We start from the raw sequence: 23,548 nt of genomic DNA on the forward strand, positions 1-23,548 counted from the left end.
TCATCAGCAAACTTGCTGAGGGTGCACTCAATGCCACTGTCCATGTCCCCCACAAAGATGTTGAATAAGACAGGTCCCAGGACTGATCCCTGAGGGACTCCGCTTGTCACTGGCCTCCACTGGGACATGGAGCCATGGACAGCCACTCTTTGGGTGCGGCCATCAAGCCAGTTCCTTATCCATCTAGTGGTCCACCCATCAAACCCATGTGTCACCAGTTTGGAGACCAGGATGTGGTGCGGGACAGTGTCGAAGGCTTTGCTCAGGTCCAGGTAAATGACATCAGTTGCTCGCCCCTCATCTATTAATTTTGTCACCTGCTCATAGAAGGCCACCAGGTTGGTCAGGCAGGATTTGCCCTTGGCAAAGCCATGCTGACTGTTCCCAATCACCTCTTCACTATTCTTTTGAGCGAGTAGTGACTCCAGGAGGATCTGCTCCATGATCTTTCCAGACACAGAGGTGAGACTGACTGGCCTGTAGTTCCCTGGTTCCTCCTTCTTACCCTTTTTGAAGATAGGGGCAATGTTTCCCCTTTTCCAGTCTGTGGGGACTTCACCAGACTGCCAGGACTTTTGAAATATAATAGAGAGGGGTTTAGCAACCTCCTCTGCCAGTTCTCTGAGTACCCGTGGGTGTATCCTGTCGTGTCCCATGGACTTGAACACTTTCAGGTTCTTCAGATGATCACGAACCTGATCTGCACTTACAATGGGCAGTTCTTCCTCCCCGTCCCTGGCTTTGACTTCCATAACATCAGGAGTGTGGCTAGAGGCCCTTGCAGTGAAGACTGAGGTAAAGAAGTTATTAAGTACCTCAGCCTTTTCCTCATCACTTGTGACCATGTCACCAGTTTCCTTTCTGAGGGGGCCCACACCTTCCCTAGTCTTCTTCTTCCCATTAATATACCTGTAAAAGTTCTTAGTATTCTCTTTAATCTCCCTGGCTAGATTCAATTCAAACTCTGCTTTGGCTTTCCTAACCAGGACTCTTGCTGCTCGGGCAGCTTCCTTATATTCCCCCTGTTCTACCTGTCCTTCCCTCCACTTCCTGTAGAGTTTCCTTTTAAGTAATAGTGTGTCTAGTAGCTCCTTGCCCATCCAGGCAGGCCTCCTAGCATTCTTACCTGCTTTTCTCTTTGTTGGTACACAGAGCTCCTGGACACAGAGGAGGTGGTCCTTGAATACTGACCAGCTGACCTGGGTCCCTCTTCCCTCCGGAGCTTTGTCCCACGACACTTTGGCTAGCAGATCCCTGAAGTGATCAAAATCTGCATGCCTAAAGTCTAGGGTCGTGAGCTTGGAATACTTCCTCCTGATTGCCCTGAGGATATTAAATTCAACTGCTTCATGGTCACTGCAGCCAAGGCCGTCTATGAGCCTCACATTGCTTACCAGCCCTTCCCTGTTGGTGAGAACAAGGTTCAGCATAGCACCATTTCTTGTTGGTTCCTCTACCATTTGGAGGAGGAAGTTGTCTTCTATGCAGTCCAGGAACATCCTGGATTGCTGGTGCCTTGCTGTGTTGTCCCTCCAGCAGATGTCCGGGTAGTTGAAATCACCCATGAGGACCAGGGCTTGTGACCTGGAAGCTGCTTCTATTTGCCTATGGAGGGCCTCATCTGCTTGGATCTGCTGGTCAGGTGGCCTGTAGGAGACCCCCACAGTAATATCTCCTTCCCCTGTCCTGCCTTTAATTTTAACCCATACGCTCTCAACTAGCTCATCATCCCTCCCCAGTTGGAGCTCCACTGATTCCAACTGGTTATTGACATAGAGGGCAACACCTCCTCCTCTCCTTCCCTGCCTATCCTTCCTAAAGAGTTTATACCCATCTATCCCTACATTCCAGTCATGGGATTCATCCCACCAAGTTTCAGTAACAGCCACTATGTCGTGGCATCGCAGCAGCACAGTGGCCCTTAACTCATCCTGTTTGTTGCCCAAGCTACGCGCATTCGCATAGAAGCACTTCAGCTGGGCTGGCCCTGTCCTCCTCTTGTGCCAAATCCCCTCGGTTTCCACCGAATGTCCTGGTGGATCATTCGTGGCTTGCCTCAGGGCAGCAAGTTGAGAGCCATTACCAGCTCTCCTTCTCTCTACTGCTGGTGAGCTGCCCCTCTGTTTGTCACCAGCCAGCAGGAGACTATTAACCCCTTCCCCCTTCAAATCTAGTTTAAAGCCCTATCAATGAGCCCTGCCAATTCCTGCCCCAGGATTCTTATCCCCCTCTGGGACAAGTGTGTCCCATGAGTTGTTTTCAGCTCAGGTGCCTTGAAAACCAATCCATGATTGTGGAACCCAAAGCCCTGTCGATGGCACCAGCCCCTAAGCCATGAATTGATCTGTCGGCCCTTCCTCAGTGTGTCCTCATCCATTGCTGACGTTAGAGGGATGGCAGAGAACACGACTTGAGCCCCTGATCCCTTTAGCATTTGCCCTAAGGTTCTGAAGTCTTTTTTAATAGATTGTGAGCCTCTCATTGTTACATCGTCACTGCCCACCTGAAAGACCAGCAGTGGGTAGTAGTCTGAAGGACTCACGAGGTTGGGAATTCTATCTACAACATCTTTTACTTGGGCACCAGGGAGGCAGCTGACCGCTCTATGAAATTGGTCTGGTCTGCATATTGGGCCCTCTGTTCCCCTCAGTAGGGAGTCTCCTATGACGATGACCCTGCGAGGTTTCTTTTCTGGGTAAGTTTTGATAGCTGGCCTGAGGCAACCTGTCACTGGTGCAGCTTCTGACCTTCTTGAGTCCTCGACCTTACCAATGACCTGTTCCTCCTGCAGAGCCTCATACCTGTTCTGTAACTGCACTGGAGGCAGCGTGCTGCTCACAGGAGCAGACTTCCTTTGTTTGCATTTCTTCCGTCGGGCAGAGACCTGTTCCCATTGGCCCTGCTCATGTGGGTTACTACAGGGAGGTTGAGAATCTTGCTTCTGGGAAGGTATCAAACTCTCTGTTCCCCTAAGTGTTACCCCCTGTTCTGGTTTAGAAGAGATTACATTATGGGAATTGTCAATTTTCTGCTTGCCATCTCTTCTAGCTCTTAGCCTTTCCACCTCTTCTTTTAGTTTGACCACCATGCTCATCAGATCACTGACCTGCTCACACCTGAAACAGGAGCTGCTCCCTCCAACCTCCATATCGAGTGCCAGGCTCCAGCACTCACTGCAGCCACCTACCTGAACATCTGCATGCTTGTGTGTGGTCTCTGTTTGGGTGCCCACTGTCCTTCTGCTAGCCTTTGCTCTAGTGGTGACCATCTTGCAGTAACCACCCTCTCCACACGGCGTTTTGTTTTGTTGGTGTTTTTTTTGTTTGTTTGTTTTTTTCCCCTGTCAGTGAGAAGGTGAGCTGCGCTCCTCAAGCTGCCTGCTCTCTCTTCCGCCACGCGTTGGGTTCTGTTTGGTTTGCGTGCGGTCTCCGCGGCAACCCCTCCCCCAGCTACGTCACTGCCCTCCGGCAGGTATGCAATCCGAGCCCCCTGCCCCTCCTCCTCTCTTCGGGAAGTCCCGAGCCACCAGCCCCTTACCGCCTGAAAAGCAAGGGAATCAAAGCCAAAAGCCAAACTCCCAGTGCTGCGCTCCTCAAGCTGCCTCCTCTCTCTTCAGCCACGCGCTGGGTTCTCTCTTTCTAACCCTCTCTGGGGAAGGGGGGAGAGAAGGGGGAGCAGGGGTGGGGAACCCCCCTCAGCAGAGGAGGGAACCCTCATTTCTGTGTGACTTTGTTGTATATTTCTGTATATACTGTAAATACTGTAAATTCTGTATATATTTCCCTGCATTCCCTAAACTGCTTTGTAAATATACAGCACCCACTCGTTTGCTAATCCGGCTGTGCATTTTTTTTTTTCCTTTCAATTTTTTTTTCCCTCAACCCTACGACATTCTTTTCTTGGCTTACCCAACATGCGGCAGATAATTAGTTTAATTTATTACTTTATTGTTTCAGTGTTTTATAGTCGGATTAGTAAACATGAAGATGTTGTGGTTTGTAGAACGGTTATTCTTTTCAATTTTTGGAGCTCTGGTTTACAGATATTGTTTGGGTTTGATTTTGGATTACCTGGGTAAATATTTGGTGCAGAAAATTTATTTGTGGGTTATGTATAGAGTTAGATTATGGTATGAAAAAGGTGTTGATTTCTTATGGCTGGTGAGATACAGAAATATAAATTCTAGCACTCTCCCAATTGAGATAAAAGGCTTTAAGATTCCGCTGGAGGAGAGGGTAACTTTAGGTGATGGCTGGGATCCAAAGGTGATTTATATTATGGGTATAATCCTTCTGCTGATGAAAACTAATGTGTATTCTCTGTATTCTTGGCATCGGGAGAGGAATGTATCGAGACCGTGTTTTGTTATTAAAATTAGATCAAAGAGAAAACGCTGTGGCTCTGGGTCAGTCCCAGAGACATCTAGTGATGAGGAGTGTGGAGAATCGGTGTCAGTTAAAAAGAGGGCTAAAAAGTTAATTGGTAAAGCAGCTCTAAATGACTTTCCCGCTGATTCTGGCAGGCTGCCAAGGGTGGCAGCTGGTATCAACATGGCGTCTCCTCCTTCTCCTCCTCCTTCTTCTCCATCGGCCATTAACAGAGCAACGTCATTTCCGCCCACTCTCTCAGAGGGCCTGGAAGTCACTGCCCCAGCAGCTGATACATCTCAGGACCTGTCAGCTTCTATTAAGGTGGCTGTAAATTCAAACACAGCCCCAGTTAAGGTGGCTGTTTTAAAGACTAGAAGTACAAAGACCAAAGATGATGGAGAAGAAGAGCAGGAGACTGATCCTGGTGAGGGGCCCTCTACTCTAAGAAATCCTGCTGAGGAGGAAGAGAAGGTTTGTTTTAAAGATCTAGCTGACCTAGTGAGATCAAAGCAGGATAGAGATGCAGCTAGGAAAGCAGCTGGCAAAGGTGGTTCTCAGCTTAAAGAGATCCTTGAGAAAATGACAGGAGGATTATTAGGACAACAAGTTGAGAGGGAGGGGCAAGAAGAAGATGACATAACTGAGTGTTCGTTACCCCGCGAAGAGCTGAGAAATGTCCGTAAAGATTACACCAGATGGAGTGATAGATGGAGAAGAAGATGACCTTCAGGGATGTTCTTCACCTCGTGAAGAGGCTCGCAACGTGCGTAAAGATTACACCAGAGCAGATAAGGAGCCAGGTCTAGCTTGGCTTAATAGATGTGGAGGAACCAACAAGAAATGGTGCTATGCTGGACCTTGTTCTCACCAACAGGGAAGGGCTGGTAAGCAATGTGAGGCTCATAGATGGCCTTGGCTGCAGTGACCATGAAGCAGTTGAATTTAACATCCTCAGGGCAATCAGGAGGAAGTATTCCAAGCTCACGACCCTAGACTTTAGGCATGCAGATTTTGATCGCTTCAGGGATCTGCTAGCCAAAGTGTCGTGGGACAAAGCCCTGGAGGGAAGAGGGACCCAGGACAGCTGGTCAGTATTCAAGGACCACCTCCTCTGTGTCCAGGAGCTCTGTGTACCAACAAAGAGAAAAGCAGGTAAGAATGCTAGGAGGCCTGCCTGGATGGGCAAGGAGCTACTGGACACACTATTACTTAAAAGGAAACTCTACAGGAAGTGGAGGGAAGGACAGGTAGAACAGGGGGAATACAAGGAAGCTGCCCGAGCAGCAAGAGTCCTGGTTAGGAAAGCCAAAGCAGAGTTTGAGTTGAATCTAGCCAGGGAGATTAAAGAGAATACTAAGAACTTTTACAGGTATATTACTGGGAAGAAGAAGACTAGGGAAGGTGTGGGCCCCCTCAGAAAGGAAAATGGTGACATGGTCACATGTGATGAGGAAAAGGCTGAGGTACTTAACTTCTTTACCTCAGTCTTCACTGCAAGGGCCTCTAGCCACACTCCTGATGTTATGGAAGTCAAAGCCAGGGACGGGGAGGAAGAACTGCCCATTGTAAGTGCAGATCAGGTTCGTGATCATCTGAAGAACCTGAAAGTGTTCAAGTCCATGGGACCCGACGGGTTACACCCACGGGTACTCAGAGAACTGGCAGAGGAGGTTGCTAAACCCCTCTCTATTATATTTCAAAAGTCCTGGCAGTCTGGTGAAGTCCCCACAGACTGGAAAAGGGGAAACATTGCCCCTATCTTCAAAAAGGGCAAGAAGGAGGAACCAGGGAACTACAGGCCAGTCAGTCTCACCTCTGTGCCTGGAAAGATCATGGAACAGATCCTCCTGGAGTCACTACTCGCTCAAAAGAATAGTGAAGAGGTGATTGGGAACAGTCAGCATGGCTTTGCCAAGGGCAAATCCTGCCTGACCAACCTGGTGGCCTTCTATGAGCAGGTGACAAAATTAATAGATGAGGGGCGAGCAACTGATGTCGTTTACCTGGACCTGAGCAAAGCCTTCGACACTGTCCCGCACCACATCCTGGTCTCCAAACTGGTGACACAGGGGTTTGATGGGTGGACCACTGGATGGATAAGGAACTGGCTTGATGGCCGCACTCAAAGAGTGACTGTCAATGGCTCCATGTCCCAGTGGAGGCCAGTGACAAGCGGAGTCCCTCAGGGATCAGTCCTGGGACCTGTCTTGTTCAACATCTTTGTGGGGGACATGGACAGTGGCATTGAGTGCACCCTCAGCAAGTTTGCTGATGACACCAAGCTGTGTGGTGCAGCAGACACGCTGGAGGGAAGGGAGGCCATCCAGAGGGACCTTGACAGGCTGGAGAGGTGGGCACAGGCCAACCTCATGAAGTTCAATAAGAGCAAGTGCAGGGTCCTGCATCTGGGTCGAGGCAATCCCAGGCACAAATACAGGCTGGGCAGTGACTGGCTGGAAAGTAGCCCTGAAGAGAGAGACTTGGGGGTGCTGGTGGACAAAAAGCTCAACATGAGCTCTCAGTGTGCACTTGCAGCCCGCAAAGCCAATCAGATCCTGGGCTGCATCAGGAGAAGTGTGGCCAGCAGGTCAAGGGAGGTGATCCTCCCCCTCTACTCAGCCCTGGTGAGACCCCACCTGGAGTACTGTGTCCAGTTCTGGAGCCCTTATTACAAGAGGGATGTGGAGGTGCTGGAACGCGTCCAGAGAAGGGGCACGAGGATGATCAGAGGGCTGGAGCACCTCTCCTATGAGGACAGACTGAAGGAGTTGGGGCTGTTCAGTCTGCAGAAGAGAAGGCTCCGAGGTGACCTAATTGTGGCCTTCCAGTATCTGAAGGGGGCCTACAGGAAGGCTGGGGAAGGACTTCTCAGGATATCAGGTAGTGATAGGACTAGGGGGAATGGAATGAAGCTGGAGGTGGGGAGATTCAGGCTGGATGTGAGGAGGAGGTTCTTCACCATGAGAGTGGTGAAACCCTGGAATGGGTTGTCCAGGGAGGTGGTCGAGGCCCCGTCCCTGGGGGTGTTTAAGAGCAGGCTGGATGAGGCTCTGGGCAGCCTGATCTAGTGTGGGGTGTCCCTGCCCATGGCAGGGGGGTTGGAACTAGATGATCCTTGTGGTCCCTTCCAACCCTGAATGAAACTATGAAACTATGAAACTATGTTATGATACAGGTGCTCCAGCTCTAACAGTTGGAGACAAGTCAGCAGCTCAGTTAGGAACTCTCTCGAGGGATAATGGAATAGATAGACATCTAGGCAGGGCTCTCGGTAAGGTTAATCTGTGGATATGCCTTTTAATGGCAGTTGCCCTGAGATATCCTTCCTGAGATGATCTTCCATGGAATCCGAAACCCTGGACTACCATAGATGAGGGAATTAAGCGCTTGAGAGAATTTGCTGTTAGAGAGATACTCTACGGTGAACATGAAACTCCGAATCCTGATGACATTCCTGTGGGTATTGGTCTTGCTAAAAAGATCATCAGGCTTGCTCCTTCTAATTATGCAAACATTCTGGCAAGCAGAATTGTGCCAAGAAATTATGGTGGAGCTTCTCCTACGGTTGGCCAATTCAGTGCTCAAATGAGACAATTGGAGGATAGCATGACATGTGGTTCTTTGGTTTCAGCCATTGAAACTCTGTCTGGAGATATACAGAACTGCATAAGAGAGTTAAAGAATGAATTTAGAAATTCCATATCCCAATTGGCACAAAGGGATAATTTCAATTCTTCCTTCAGGTGGATACAAGGTTCATCTGTGAGGAATACACATCCTCCAAGGAGGTTATTCCAAAACAGATCAAATCAAAACAGACCACCAAGGCAGCCACGCAGAACTATTTGGATAACTCTGTGTAGTGAAGGATGCTTATGGTCAGGATTGTGCCCCAAACATTTGGGTAGGATATATTTCTCTGTGCGTTAACCCTCCTTTGTTCCCCCTCCTTTCTGGAGGCAGCAGGGGGATCCTGGCGCCACTGAGTCCAGGTCTCTCCCCTGTAGTACAAGAGGCAGGCTATATGTTTGTTTCCCTGGGTATAGAATATAATCAGGCCATATTTGGTAGGTGTCAATTCATTGGTTAACCTTAGCGTTAGCAACAGATGCTTATTGGACCAGTATTCCCTGGGGCAAATGGTAAATAGGGGTCGTTTGGTAAATGAGCCCCCCCCCACCTCGGTGTTGGAGCCTGTGTGTGCGCGTGCCAGTGCTTCGGGAGGCCTTGTGGCCCTTTTGCCACCGTCACCCAGCTGCGTGCAGTGCCGTGGACAGCACGCCGTGGGATCAACCGCTGCATGATCCATCACTGTAGGAGAAAACCTGGTAGACCGTGTGAACCAGCATTGCTGCCCTGCCACTGCCCCCCTCCGAGCGAGGAACCTTTTGTATCTTTTGTATCCTGGGAGAGAACAGCAGAGCCACGCGGTGCAGCCACGCGGCCGGCGCCATTTCCTGTTCCTTATTACGGCACATCCGTGCCACATTGTCTGGACTATAAACATTATTAATCAAAGACTCCACGAAGTTCTCAGCTTGTGAGTAAGCCAAGCCCTTCTTTACAGAGCTTCAGTTAGGATAGTGTTTATATTGCTCCGGGTGGAGGGTTGCCAGTCACTGACCAAGCCCTCCCCCGCCACTCTCTGACTCAGTTTCGATTATAAGTTCTGTGAATCATTTTGATTTAAATGCCCATACATAACATTCTGTAAAGATAGTTCCACTAACCGAATATTGAAACCTGTGAAGGGTGATTTTAAATACCCCGTTACAGAGTTTGTACATATATATATAAATAAACTTATATTTTCATTGATGGATCTGCTGCGCATTTCTGAGGGCATATCCAGTACACTCTGCGTGATCAGTTTGGTGAGAACATGAACCGGTGGGATGGCCAACCAACTTCTAATCTTTTCAGGAGACTGAGGGAACTGCAAAGTGGCAGAACCCGAGTTAGCAATACCAGAAGGGTAGCTGTTACTTCCACAGTTCCCCAGAACAACTCTAGTAGCTCCAACAGTGGCTCCAGTTATAACATGCAAAGTTATAACACTGCACACTGTGCACAATGCACATGTGGGCATGTTCTCCATAACTAGGAGTGCCCTGCCTCCTGATAGAGGGAGGGGAGGGATAACAGAGATAATAGAATCTATTGGGATGCGTACATCCAGTGGCCTGGCACTTCACAATTTCGGAAGTACAGGGCCTTGGTTGACACAGGAGCTCAGTGCACCATAATGCCATCAAATTATCAGGGATCAGAGTCTATAACTATTCTGGGAGTCACTGGTGGATCTCAAGAGTTAAGTAAGGTAGAGGTTAATATAAGTTTAACTGGTAAACAATGGAGGAAGCATACAGTTGTGACCGGACCTGACGCACCTTGTATTTTGGGAATTGATTTTCTGAGAGAAGGGTGTTTCAAAGACCCTAGAGGTTACAAATGGGCTTTCGGAGTAGCTTCAGTAGAAATTGATGGACAAAAATTGAAGCTATCTGCTAGACCTGAGCTTTCTGATGAATCTGCAGTTGTGGGACAACACAAGATACAGGACATTAAATTGCCGGTTGCTTCTCAGACTGTGCATCACAGACAATACAGAACCAACTGTGACACTTTGTTGCCCATTCAGAATCTGATTCGTCAGTTGGAGAGTCAGAAAGTCGTCAAAAAAACTCATTCACCTTTCAACAATCCAGTGTGGCCTGTGCGGAAGCAGAATGGAGACTGGCGTCTGACGGTCGACTACCGAGCCCTGAATGAAGTGACACCACCTGTGAGTGCAGCAGTACCAGACATGATGGAGCTACAGTATGAGCTGGAATCCAAAGAGGCCAAATGGTATGCTACCATAGATATTGCTAATGCATTTTTCTCTATTCCTATAGCAGAGGCATGCAGGCCTCAGTTTGTTTTCACCTGGAGAGGAATCCAGTACACTTTCAACAGATTGCCAATGGGCTGCATCCACAGCTCAAGCATCTGTCATGCAGTAATCCACGATGCTCTGGAGAAAGGCAGTGCGCCAGAACGCATCCAGTTCATCGATGATATCATCGTCTGGGGTAAAACTGCTGAGGAAGTCTTCGAGAAAGGTAACAAAATCATTGACATTCTTCTGAATGCAGGTTTTGCCATCAAGCGAGACAAGGTGAAACATGGAAGACAACGCCAGGGACGGGGAGGAAGAACTGCCCATTGTAAGTGAAGATCAGGTTCATGATCACCTGAAGAACCTGAAAGTGTTCAAGTCCATGGGACCCGATGGGATACACCCACGGGTACTCAGAGAACTTGCAGATGAGGTTGCTAAAACCCTCTCTATTATATTTCAAAAGTCATGGCAATCTGGTGAAGTCCCCACAGACTGGAAAAGGGGAAACATTGCCCCCATCTTCAAAAAGGGTAAGAAGGAGGAACCAGGGAACTACAGGCCAGTCACTCTCACCTCTGTGCCTGGAATGATCATGGAGCAGATCCTCCTGGAGGCACTACTGGCTCAGAAGAATAGTGAAGAGGTGATTTGGAACAGTCAGCATGGCTTTGCCAAGGGCAAATCCTGCCTGACCAACCTGGTGGCCTTCTATGAGCAGGTGACAAAATTAATAGATGAGGGGCGAGCAACTGATGTCGTTTACCTGGACCTGAGCAAAGCCTTCGACACTGTCCCGCACCACATCCTGGTCTCCAAACTGGTGACACATGGGTTTGATGGGTGGACCACTAGATGGATAAGGAACTGGCTTGATGGTCGCACCCAAAGAGTGGCTGTCAATGGGTCCATGTCCCAGTGGAGGCCAGTGACAAGCGGAGTCCCTCAGGGATCAGTCCTGGGACCTGTCTTGTTCAACATCTTTATGGGTGACATGGACAGTGGCATTGAGTGCATTCTCAGCAAGTTTGCTGATGACACCAAGCTGTGTGGTGCAGCAGACACGCTGGAGGAAAGGGAGGCCATCCAGAGGGACCTTGACAGGCTGGAGAGGTGGGCACAAGCCAACCTCATGAGGTTCAATAAGAGCAAGTGCAGGGTCCTGCATCTGGGTCGAGGCAATCCCAGGCACAATACAGGCTGGGCAGTAACTGACTGGAAAGCAGCCCTGAGGAGAGAGACTTGGGGGTGCTGGTGGACAAAAAGCTCAACGTGAGCTCTCAGTGTGCACTTGCAGCCCGCAAAGCCAATCAGATCCTGGGCTGCATCAGGAGAAGTGTGGCCAGCAGGTCAAGGGAGGTGATCCTCCCCCTCTACTCAGCCCTGGTGAGACCCCACCTGGAGTACTGTGTCCAGTTCTGGAGCCCCTATTAGAAGAGGGATGTGGAGGCGCTGGAACGTGTCCAGAGAAGGGCCACAAGGATGATCAGAGGGCTGGAGCACCTCTCCTATGAGGACAGACTGAAGGAGTTGGGGCTGTTCCGTCTGCAGAAGAGAAGGCTCCGAGGTGACCTAATTGTGGCCTTCCAGTATCAGAAGGGGGCCTACAGGAAGGCTGGGGAAGGACTTCTCAGGATCTCAGGTAGTGATAGGACTAGGGGGAATGGAATGAAGCTGGAGGTGGGGAGATTCAGGCTGGATGTGAGGAGGAGATTCTTCACCATGAGAGTGGTGAAACCCTGCAATGGATTGTCGAGGGAGGTGGTCGAGGCCCCGTCCCTGGAGGTGTTTAAGAGCAGGCTGGATGAGGCTCTGGCAAGCCTGATCTTGTGTGAGGTGTCCCTGCCCATGGCAGGGGGGTTGGAACTAGATTATCCTTGTGGTCCCTTCCAACATTGAATGATACTATGATACTATGATACTATGAAAGGACCTACCACAGAGATTCAGTTTCTGGGAGTGCGGTGGCAGGATGGACGCCGACACATTCCAGTGGATGTGGTGAATAGAGTCTCTACCATGGCAAATCCCACAAACAAGCAAGACACCCTATGTTTCTTGGGGATAGTGGGATTTTGGAGACTGCACATTCTGGGATACAGTCAGATTGTGAAACCTCTGTATGATGTGACTCGAAAGAGAAACAATTTCCACTGGGGACCTGAACAACAAGCAGCCTTTGACCAGATAAAGCAAGAGGTAGTTCAAGCAATGGGTCTGGGACCTGTCCGAGATGGTCCAGGCATTAAGAACATTTTGTACACGGCTGCAAGTGACAATGGTCCAACCTGATGCTTGTGGCAAAAAGCTCCAGGTGAGACACGTGGACGACCTCTTGGTTTCTGGAGTAGAGGTTACAGAGGTTCAGAGGCTAATTATACTCCAACAGAGAAAGAAATTTTAGCTGCCTATGAAGGAGTAAAAGCATCTTCTGAAGTGATTGGAACTGAATCACAACTTCTCTTAGCTCCCAGATTACCAGTTTTGAATTGGATGTTCAAAGGCAAAGGCTCCACACCACATCATGCCACAGACTCAACATGGTCGAAGTGGATGGCTCTGATAACACAGAGAGCTCGAATGGGAAATCCTGAAAGGCCTGGTCTAGTGGAGGTGATCTCAAGTTGGACTGAAGGTATCAACTGTGCTAAACCACCAGAGGAGAAAGTAACTCGTGCTGAGGAAGCTCCTCCTTACAATGACCTTTCTGATGATGAAAAGAAATATGATTTGTTCACAGACGGTTGCTGTCGTCTTGTTGGAAACAAGCGAAGGTGGGAGTCTGCAGTGTGGAGTCAAACATGCCGAGTTGCAGAGGCGAAAGATGGAGAAGGAGAATCCAGTCAATTCACAGAGGTAAAAGCTGTCCAGCTAGCTCTCGACATAGCTGAACGTGAGAGATGGCCAAAGCTTTATCTCTACACCGACTCATGGATGGTAGCCAATGCTCTATGGGGTTGGCTAAAGAACTGGAAGAAGAGTGGTTGGCAGAGGAAAGGAAAACCCATTTGGGCAGCCGACCTGTGGCAGGACATTGCTGATCGAATCGAGAGAATTCCAGTGAAAGTGAGACACATCGATGCTCACATTCCTAAGAGCAAAGCTACTGAGGAACAGCAACACAACCATCAGGCAGATCTAGCTGCAAGAGTTTCTCAAGTAGACATGGACTTTAATCTTGATCTCGACTGGAAACACCGAGGTGAGATATTCTTAGCTCGGTGGGCTCATGATTCGTCAGGACATCAAGGCAGAGATGCAACCTACCAAAGGGCTCGTGACAGATCCATAGACATTTCCTTGGATGCTATCACACAAGTCATCCATGACTGTGACATTTGTGCTGCTATTAAGCAGGCAAAACGACTAAGCCCTTGTGGTATGGTGACAGATGGTCCAAGTAGAAGTATGGTGCAGCTTGGCAGATTGACTACATCACTCTACTACGTTCCCGTTCTGGTAAGCAATACGTGCTTACTATGGTAGAGGCAAACACTGGATGGTTGGAAACTTATCCAGTTCCACATGCAACTGCACGCAACACCATTCTCGGTCTGGAGAGACAAATCCTGTGGAGACACGGAACTCCAGAGAGGATTGAGTCGGACAACGGAACTCATTTCAAGAACAACCTTGTAAAGAACTGGGCAAAAGAGCACGGTATTGAGTGGATATTCCATATTCCCTACTATGCACCAGCTTCAGGGAAGATTGAACGCTACAACGGTTTGTTGAAGACCACTCTTAAAGCTATGGGGGGTGGATCTTTGAAAAACTGGGAAAAACATTTAGCACAAGCAACCTGGCTGGTAAATAGTAGAGGTTCAGTGAATCGAGCTGGACCTGCACATTCAGATCTGCTACAGAAAGTAGAAGATGATAGAGTTCCTGTTGTTAGAGAAAAGAATCTGTTGTGTAAAACTGTTTGGGTATTTTCACCCTCAGGAGAGGCTAAACCTGTCCGAGGGGTGGTGTCAGCTGAAGGTCCCGGTCACACTTATTGGGTAATGCAAGAGAATGGTGAAATTCAGTGTATACCACAAAGAAATTTACCTTTAGCTGAAAGACCTTAATTTCAAACTGTTATACAGTACATCGCGTGCAAAGGAAGAATCAACGAGGAATCTACGGTGCACGATAAGACACTCTCTAACATTCTAACACATAACCGCTTTTTAATTAATTTTCTCTTTTTCTCTCTTTCTAACCCTCTCTGGGGAAAGGGGGAGAGAAGGGGGAGCAGGGGTGGGGAACCCCCCTCAGCAGAGGAGGGAACCCTCATTTCTGTGTGACTTTGTTATATATTTCTTTATATATTGTAAATACTGTAAATTCTGTATATATTTCCCTGTGTTCCCTAAACTGCTTTGTAAATATACAGCACCCACTCCTTTGCTAATCCGGCTGTGCTTTTTTTTTTTTCCTTTCAATTTTTTTTTTCCCTCAGCCCTACGACAGAACATCAGTTACCAACATCCAGTAATCCTGAGCCATTTATGCAGAGCCATTTGACTGCTGCCACCGGCCATGCACCACACAAGTGAGTACAGACAGATTCAGGGTGTTCTAAATGTGATTTTTTGAAGCTTCAAACCCTTTTTAATCTAAATATTTGTTAAAAGTATAAACTCACAGATGGAATTCAGCCTCTCACTTTAGTGGGAAGATGCATAACTTCAGTTTCTTGACCACTGTTTCAACCAAATCACACAGCTGCGATGCTATTTTCTGTTACAAGGATCAACATTGTGAGCACACAGGATCAGGTCTTGCACAAATAATTTTCAGGCTGCAGTTAAACCACAGTTAAATTGCCTTAAGGATCAGAGCAAGCCAAAAATTTTCAGAACTATTTATTTCAGGTTGAACAGCAGGTTTTACTTCAGGGGCACTTTTAATGAAAAAAAAATTAGGATACTGAGAGAGCCATCTCATGGCATCTCCTCACACCTTCTATCTTACTAATTACTCACTCTCCTGTGTTCAGACCACACTCTGAGAAAAGAAGAATAAGGATTTGGGTCCAGACCTTCCTCTAAGAGATCTTTGATCAGTAGCAACACCATCGTGTTCACTTCTGCCTCCATTTTCTGAGCAGGCACTACATTCTCCACATTTATGTTTGGCCGAAAGAGTTGTTGAATCCAGTCCAGATTTCTCAATACTTTTAAGCCAACTGAAGCAATGTTTTTGGAGACTGAGCTATTTGCAGGGGAGAGGAGGGTGTTGGAATAATTATTTAGTGCTGCTCAGTATATACATTCTTGTCTGTGCTGGAAGCCATTGCTACTGCAGACTTATATCTCTCTCTCTTTCAGTATGTGAATAGAAATGAAACAAAATATACCCTCCTCGTTAACTATACTCTAAGTGTGGGTCCAGAGGTGACACTTTATTACCATTCTGCAGCATTGGAGTGTGTGATTGCTGACATTGGTAAGCATTCCCCTGATATTAGTTGGTTTGCATCAACAGCATTGATCAGACTTTCATTGAATTCAGTGAGAACAGCTTTAGGCTGGGGAGGAGAGCTTTGGGGAAAACCCCACCCTTCACTAGCTCATTATCGCTAACATAGCCAACTTGCTGCTTTTCTGATGGCAGCTCTTCTGCATACTGGCAAGACAGTCTGCCCTCGAGACACTGAGAGCAATAAAAACTAGTGTGCAAAAGAAGTTGGCTTGCAGACTCAGAGAACAAGATGCCTCTGTGTCCAGCGCAGAACTCAACTGACTCAAACAAATTCTTGTGAACCCCGAAGACAGCATTTCTGTAAGGAGACAATCATTCACTAAAAGCTGTACTTAGCAGATAATTGAATCAGTCACAAAGTCCAACTGGGATTTTCTCAAACTTCTTAGATTTTGGATGCCACAAAGGTGACAGAGTCTCCACACCATCCTACCTTTGAAATAGCTCCAGATTCAACACGGAGAAGGCTGACCTTTGAAAAAAAATATGTGTATACACAGCTCAGCTTGCCTAACTGATTAGGCTTGCCTAACTGAAACAGGGAGTAGTCCTGGAAGCAAACTGGCAGGCCACTGCTAAAGCATGAGGATTCCCACTGATTTTAAGCTACAACAACAGCCAAAGTTCTGCAGATGAAGCCAGTACTCATACAACAGCACTGCTGCACTGCCAGTGCAAAATTTACCTGTGCGAGAAATTCCTGCCTGGGCCAAACATCATTGCTCAAACATTCCTTCATCGCTAACTCTTCATCCCATCTTCTTCCTGCAGAACTACCAAAAGCAGTTGGTTACTGTGATGAAGAAAACCTGTATCTAGTCATCTCTACCTTTGACTTGCACCAGTACTAGAACCTGTATCTTGGTAACAAGCTCCTGAACCGGCAGGTTGCACATACCAATGGGTATCATGCAGCTACCGGTTCTACCCACCTGGTCTTGCAAGTACCTCTGTTTGCTGTGGGAGTTGTCTATGAGGTACATGAACTGTATAGCAATGCCTTCTTTAAAGCACATAGGACTGTTTGCTCATACTGCTACAGTCCTGCAGTCACAGTTTGTAGTGCTGTAGTTTTACACATATTGGAAAACCTCCGGAGGGAAGGACTCCAAACCAAACCAGAGCAAATAGGACAAGAGGTATCGGACATAGACCCTTCTGGTCAGTGTTAAGTTGTCTCTAAAAGATATGTACCAAGTCTTCAAAAACAAACTCCTCAGTATTTTTAGTAAGATGAGGCAAAATGTCCCATCTGCAGTGAGCCAGAAACAATATTTCAGTATAGTTTTTATGAAAAAAAAAGATCTTTTAAAGGAACATTTTGTAGAAATGTTAAAACATGGCAGGGGAAAATGGATGCTGTAATAAACATCTGAATTATTCTGCAACAATCAGCCAAAATTCATGCATTCCTGTGTGGACTACCCTAGGTAATCCTGCTTTTTGGCAGGGGGGTTGGACTCAATGGTCTCTGGAGGTCCCTTTCAACTTCTAACATTCAAAGATTCTGTGATTTCTCTCTCTGTCAGTGACCAATTAATTCATACAAGAAAAAGTCTGCCCCCCACATTTCATCAGGCTTGGATCTTTACACTGACTTAACTCTTGTAGCTTGTTAGAATTCAAAGAGCAGAACTTTGTACATATGGATCACGTGCATTAACATCAGACCTTTTCTGTCACCTCCTTCACAGGAAGTGTCCTTTCAGAAAATTAGAGCAAGGTTTGATGTTGCCTTAAGGAAAGTGAGAACTATGGAGACCTTACAGATCTTCTCCGTTAGCTGCAGTTTTAATACTGCTGCATTTATAATTAAGTTATGCAATGGATCAATCAATAAAAAGATCTGTGATTCTTTCCTTGATTTTATAACCAACTCTCAGTATGCCACCCAGATGGTACCATAATGATATCTGCCCAAATGAAGACAGTTCCCGCCATTGATACGAGTAAAACCAAACTAAGGGATAGCTCTTGCAAACCTAGAGAGTATAATGAAGGACATGCCTTCTTCAAGTTCCATGTCACTACCTGTGGCACTTCAGTAAGGGTAAGCCCATGGCCAGAGGAGATACATCTACTCGAAGTCTCTGTCTCTCCTGTATTTTCTCTTTTGTTCTCTTGCCCCAGCTCCTGAGGACTCAATTTTTAATGAACTTCCCATGTGCACAGTTTGAAGGTGATCACATTATTTATGAAAATTAAATCTTGTATGAGAAAGAGACTCTTCCAGGACAGAGCACACCAACAATTACAAGAGATCCAGACTACAGGTAGGAGCAACAACGGCTCACTGACATAGCTCACTTTAATACAGATGCTGGAAAGCGAGCAAGCCAAGACCAAAATTGCCTTTTCTCCTATTACAGATTAACAGTCTTATGCTACTATTGAGCAAAAGAGACCCTAGTGCTAGGTCCCTTTGCTAGTGACCCATCCTTGCCATCTCCCTTTGGCTCTGGAAGGATGGTACCAAGATCAAACATTGCAGGTAGGTAATTCTCCTCCATTTTTAAACATAGAATAGAATAGAATAGAATAGAATAGAATAGAATAGAATAGACCAGGTTGGAAGAGACCTTCAAGATCATTGCATCCAACCTATCATCCAACCCACCTAATCAACTAATCCATGCAAACAGCACCCTATCCAAGTCTCCTTCTGAACACCTCCAATGATGGTGACTCTTACCTGAGTCTTCCAATTTTCAATTCCCTTCTTAAGACATGCCCTGCTTCCTACTGAAAAACCTCACTAACGTTTCCTTTTCTGCAGTATACAGAAGGATAAGACAAGCCATGAATGTAGTTTCAAGAGTGTCCAAAGGTAAGTCTCCTCCTAAGAAAATGAGAACATTTCCAAGCACGTTTCAAGTTAAATAAAATTAAACAACAATAAAATCCCCTGGTGTTTTATTGAGATGAATCCTTCACGGAATTCTACGAGTCAAATGTGGCAATACTCAAGAGACCTTTTGAACCTGTGTTTATTGAGATGGAGCTGAAAGATGAGAGCCCTGACACTGCGTTATACCTGGAAAACTGCTGGGTAACTGGGTCTCTAGATTTCAGCAGCACCCAAAGATGGAACATCACTCTGAATGGGCAAGTAGTTACTGAATGACCAATGCATTCATCAGCAAGGCCCTAATTTCTTCTAGACCTTTTTATCTGTTCTCTCAAATAGGTGTGAGTCTAAAGGCAGTGAGTATGTTGCAGAGTCCTGTCTGGTAGCTGTTAGCTCCAGGATGAGACACCCTTCCCATTTTAAAAGGCTAGCAGTAAGGACCCTGGCACACCAACTGGAACAGGTAAGATGAAGTGAAAGACTCATACCCACAAATGCACTCTATCCTCTGAACTTCTTAAGACCATTTGAAAAACAGCAGATTTAAACACCTCACAGACTTATGATCTAGCCAGCATTTGACACAGCTTTAATTTAGTTCTTTTCTCAAATCTGCTCTGCAACACAGTTTCAGTGACTTGAGATTGGACTGGCTGGACTAAACAAAAGTTTGGTATGTAAATATGATTTTTATATGGTGTTCCTGACTTTTTATAGGATCAGATTAATAGCACTTCAGCTCAAAATGCCTAGAACAGAAAAGTTAGTTTATATGCCATAATGTCCACATGAAGTTCAGTTCTTTCGTCTCACATCTGTCCCAGTCAGTCATCTCCTCAGATGTCAGCCCAATGCACAGAGAAGCAAAATCATGTAGGTTTCATCTCACACTTTTGAGGGTCTGCCCTTCTAAAACAGGTCCAAGAAGCGTAAGTGAAACCCCAGGAAAGTCACCTGAGGGTGCTTTGCTGCTAATGCACCCAACTGAGTAGACTATAGCACAAGTATTGATAGGAGCCATGGCAGTACCCCTGCCTGAGCAGCTGAAGTAACCACATAATTTTTTGATTTGGCCTTTCATAAGCAGTTCAATTCATGAACTTGCTAGAAATGAACATGATGCAATTCTGGCTTGTGCTGCTTCCTAAGTGTGCAGCTGCATCTAGCACTAGATTGAGTTTCTGTCTAGCTTTGATACATAGCCTCACTGAAGCACGTGAGGTTTTAACTTCTTCTGTCTCAGCCTCTCAGTTACTAAACTGCCTGAGGGCTTCTTTGACACCAAATCTGAAATTTAAAGCAGGTTCAGCTGGAAGGTGTCACATGCAAGTGCTCAGACAAGCCTAAGTTTAATCAGCTGCAATTTCTGTAAAAGGCAGGCAACAGACAAAACAATGCTCTGCAAAGTAGGATTTGATATGGACCAAGTGATACTTTTTTTTTTCCTTCTCAGGTGTATGTGCACTCTTTGGTGGCAGCATGCTCTCCTGCCAACATAGTACCTGACAGCCTCTGCAGAGGACAGTCCAGCTCAAGCAGAGTGAGGAAGGGTAGGTGTTCAAAAGAAAAAGAGGCACTACAGAGCACCCCTGTCCTGATGTCTTTAAGAACATCTGAAGTGCCTCTAACAAGGACTGTGTAACATTGCCTTTAGTTTACTTTTTAATAAATCAGCACTTAAGTATTCTTTACAACTACACAAGCAGACTGTGTACCATTCTCAGCCTTTCCAGGTCCCTGTTCAGTCCATCTCCAGGGCTATGTACTTGCTGGACCAGTCTGGATTGTTGATTCAGATCTAAGATGACATATCTAAACTGAATTTGGGTAAGAGCACCAGGCCCTGCATACTCACCTAGAGTGGCCTCCACATGTTGTGGCACAAGTGACGCCTTTAAGACCATAGTGAACTGTATGTTCTGGGTCAAGAACTAGGGAACAGGCAGGGTTTGCAGTCTCCTGGTGTAAGCCTGAGCCCATAAGAAATTAGAGCTACCTGCCAAGCCAAACACAGATGGCATAGCTCTGGAGAAGATGCCAGCAGTAGGGTAGGGCATGTTGAAGTTGGGCTGTAGCAGGCAGTTTTAGAGGCAGATAAATTTCAACAAGTTTTCAACCAGAATGACCCAGCCTAGAAGAAAATGGATCCAAAATTTTAGAAGCAAATACTAAGGCACAAAACACAAATCCCTGACATACTCCAAATACTTCTGAAGGGTCCAAATCCCCCAAATGAATGTTTATTCCATAGGCTTTTTTCATCTGCTGTATGTTTCAGCCTCACTCATCACTTCACTGTGGTCATATCTCCAACAGTACCTGAAGGCTCTGCAATGCTGGTCATTTTCTGAATGGTGCACCTTGACAGAGGAGCTACCTCTTGCAGTGACCACCTGAAGTATTTTGCTCAAAGTTTAAAGACCAGATGGTGGTAGTCAGGATGGCACCAAACCAGCGGAAAATGCTAGGGATTGCCAACAAGATTAGTAAATTTTGTAACCTGTCACCTCTCTCCCAAGTGGCTACAAAAGAAAAATCTACCAGAGGATAACCCACGGCTGAAAAATGACACTTCTTGTTCCTTCCAGCTGTTGAAACACGGCCTTGCAGATCACTAAAATCATTCCAGCCCTGATTACATCTGCTTCTTGTAATATTTCATAAAGTGACTGCCAGTCTTCCCATGTGAACGTAAAGTGCAAATCTGAAAAGTCAAATAAAAATGCTTACAAAGTAATGTAAGTGCAGAACGTCTTCTTGCTAATGTGCAACATCAACCATCTGGTGTACCAACACTTGCTTCAAGGAGCCAAGGAATCTGCTACTTAGAGCCTCCTCCTCACGCAACACAATGACATACTTTTTTTCCCATTAATGCATATTTTTGTTTACTTTACAATGACCTGAACATCCTGGAAACCTGTTAGTTCCTCACTTTCCTCTCACCTGCCCTTGTCTGGGAAAGGTTAATTAGGTTAACAGCTAAGGTTACAGGAAAGGTTAACAGCTACTTCAACACTAGTTAAAAGGACAGCTTACCTGGTATTTCATTTTCTGTGCCCACAGAATACTTTTTTTTAATAACTATTTTCTAGAAACCAAGAACAAACCAGATATCTGACCATGTGTAACCCCTTTGGGGAGGTCCCTACACTGTAACTGAAGGGGTGCCTCCAGCACAAGGCTGCATTCCACAGCAGTGGAAAGAAAGCAATCACACTGACACTGCTGCAAACTGATATATGTACATTTCTCCAGTAGATTTGAACAGCTCCTACAGCTTCCATCTTCACAGGCTGGCTGGTTAGACACACAAGTTAATGCATACACATGGCACACTTCCCAAAAGCTGCAGTCATGCCTGTGACGATTGCTGAACAAATTTTGTCTTAAAGGTGTTATCTACTGACAGACCAAGTGTTGTAAAAAAGGAATCAGAGGGTGCTAGGACGCCAAGACCCACGCCAGCAGCAGCCTGGGAGATGTCTTCCTCTCTGCTGTATGAGCAGTGCACTCTACTGTCCAGAACTAACACTGCAGTCAAGCAAGTTTACTGCTCCCACACATTCTGTTTTTAATATTAATGGTAAAAAACCTCATCAGTTTAGGTTAACATTATGTTAATCTAAAAAGTACTAATTTTGAAATTTGTAAGATGGGATGAAGATTAAACAATGGACTAAATGCTAGGCTATTCTTTTGCCAGTGTTCACAGAATACGGTCAGCTTCCATATAGGCAAGCATCAGGTCTGGTGCTGTGTCACGAAGGTTCACTCACTCTTCAGTCTTGCAGAGCAGAATCAGGTAAGTTTGTCTTCAGTAAGTTGGATATCCCAGATCTTTTCCCTTTTGCCCTGGAAAGCCAAGAAGGAGTTCACTCACTACCCAGCAGATAGTAAGACCTTCTTTCTGATACCTTAGGAGGAAAACAGAGGTGAGACAGACCCCATTTCAACAAGCTAATCAGGTTCCTGCATACTCATAGACAAGCCGGAGTAATTCCACATCCTTGGTTTCCTCCTTCCACCTTGGCTGCTGTTCATGGCAGACAATGTTTTTTGCACTGAATCACATGAGTGCATTAGGGTAAAGCATTCATTATTTAGATTTAGATTTGTGTTGGGAAAGACACCTTCAGCCATGCTATTGCATGGTGCATTGCACTGCACTGAGATTCTCCTGGAATTACTCTTCTCTCAGGTGCTGGTAGGTGTAACTTCAGCACCTAACTCTTTTCCTAAACCACAGCTTTCAGACCTATCGGCTTAAACTCTACTAGATTAGACTTTCAGGAACCACTCTTGTCATACCACTGTAGCTAAACAAGCCTCCATTATTCAATTGATAAAGAGAAAAGGAATTAGGAAGGTGCACAACTGTGTTAAATGCACAGATACAGGTACACAAGTCCCAGTACAAGCCTGGAAAGTACTGAACTTTGGAACAGCCTTTTCCATATTAACAAGAGTTAAGTTGAAATCTATTGTTGTAGTATCTATGACAGGGTTGGACCAGCTGTTCCTTGATGGGAGACAGAGATACCCTTCATGTGCATTTCAGATGTTTATTGCACAACACAGACACAAGTGATAAAAATGTCTGATTGCCATGGGCAGTAGGAAGGCAATGCTGTGGACTGCAGGCAAACCCTCCCTGCTCCTGGACTAAAAGGATCCCTGTGCTGGGTTGAGGCAGCCCCCTTCCCCACCCCTGGCAACAATAAACACTCAGACAAATGGATTGCAAAAGTGATGGAAAGTTTAAATAGAAAGCAGTGAACATTTACAGAAAACCAAAAGCGCAGTGACAAAGAAAAATCCCAAAACAGACCCAGAGAGATCCCATCCCCACCTAAGGGTACACCCGAGACCCCCAGGGCTCCTTCTTCCCCCTCCCACTGCTAGGCTAGTCTCAGCTGGCCAGATCTGAGACTGCCCATCCCCCCATGGCCTTGGGCCTAGCCAGGCCCAAAGCCA

The 23,548-nt window shown here is 46.4% G+C and overlaps 1 long non-coding RNA gene across 1 annotated transcript; it reads left to right on the plus strand.

The window, feature by feature from the left end:
- Positions 1–17,609: 17,609 nt before the first annotated feature.
- On the plus strand, positions 17,610–21,302 carry LOC137452665 (uncharacterized). The gene is made up of 7 exons (XR_010990136.1): positions 17,610–17,773; positions 17,896–17,996; positions 18,093–18,214; positions 18,500–18,550; positions 18,645–18,828; positions 18,911–20,121; positions 20,888–21,302. It is a non-coding gene; the product is annotated as an uncharacterized lncRNA (long non-coding RNA).
- Positions 21,303–23,548: the final 2,246 nt, after the last annotated feature.

Source organism: Melanerpes formicivorus, unplaced genomic scaffold, assembly GCF_026170545.1.
Source record: "Melanerpes formicivorus ecotype bairdi unplaced genomic scaffold, bMelFor1.0.p_v2 SCAF_57, whole genome shotgun sequence".
Classification (NCBI taxonomy): Eukaryota; Metazoa; Chordata; class Aves; order Piciformes; family Picidae; genus Melanerpes; species Melanerpes formicivorus.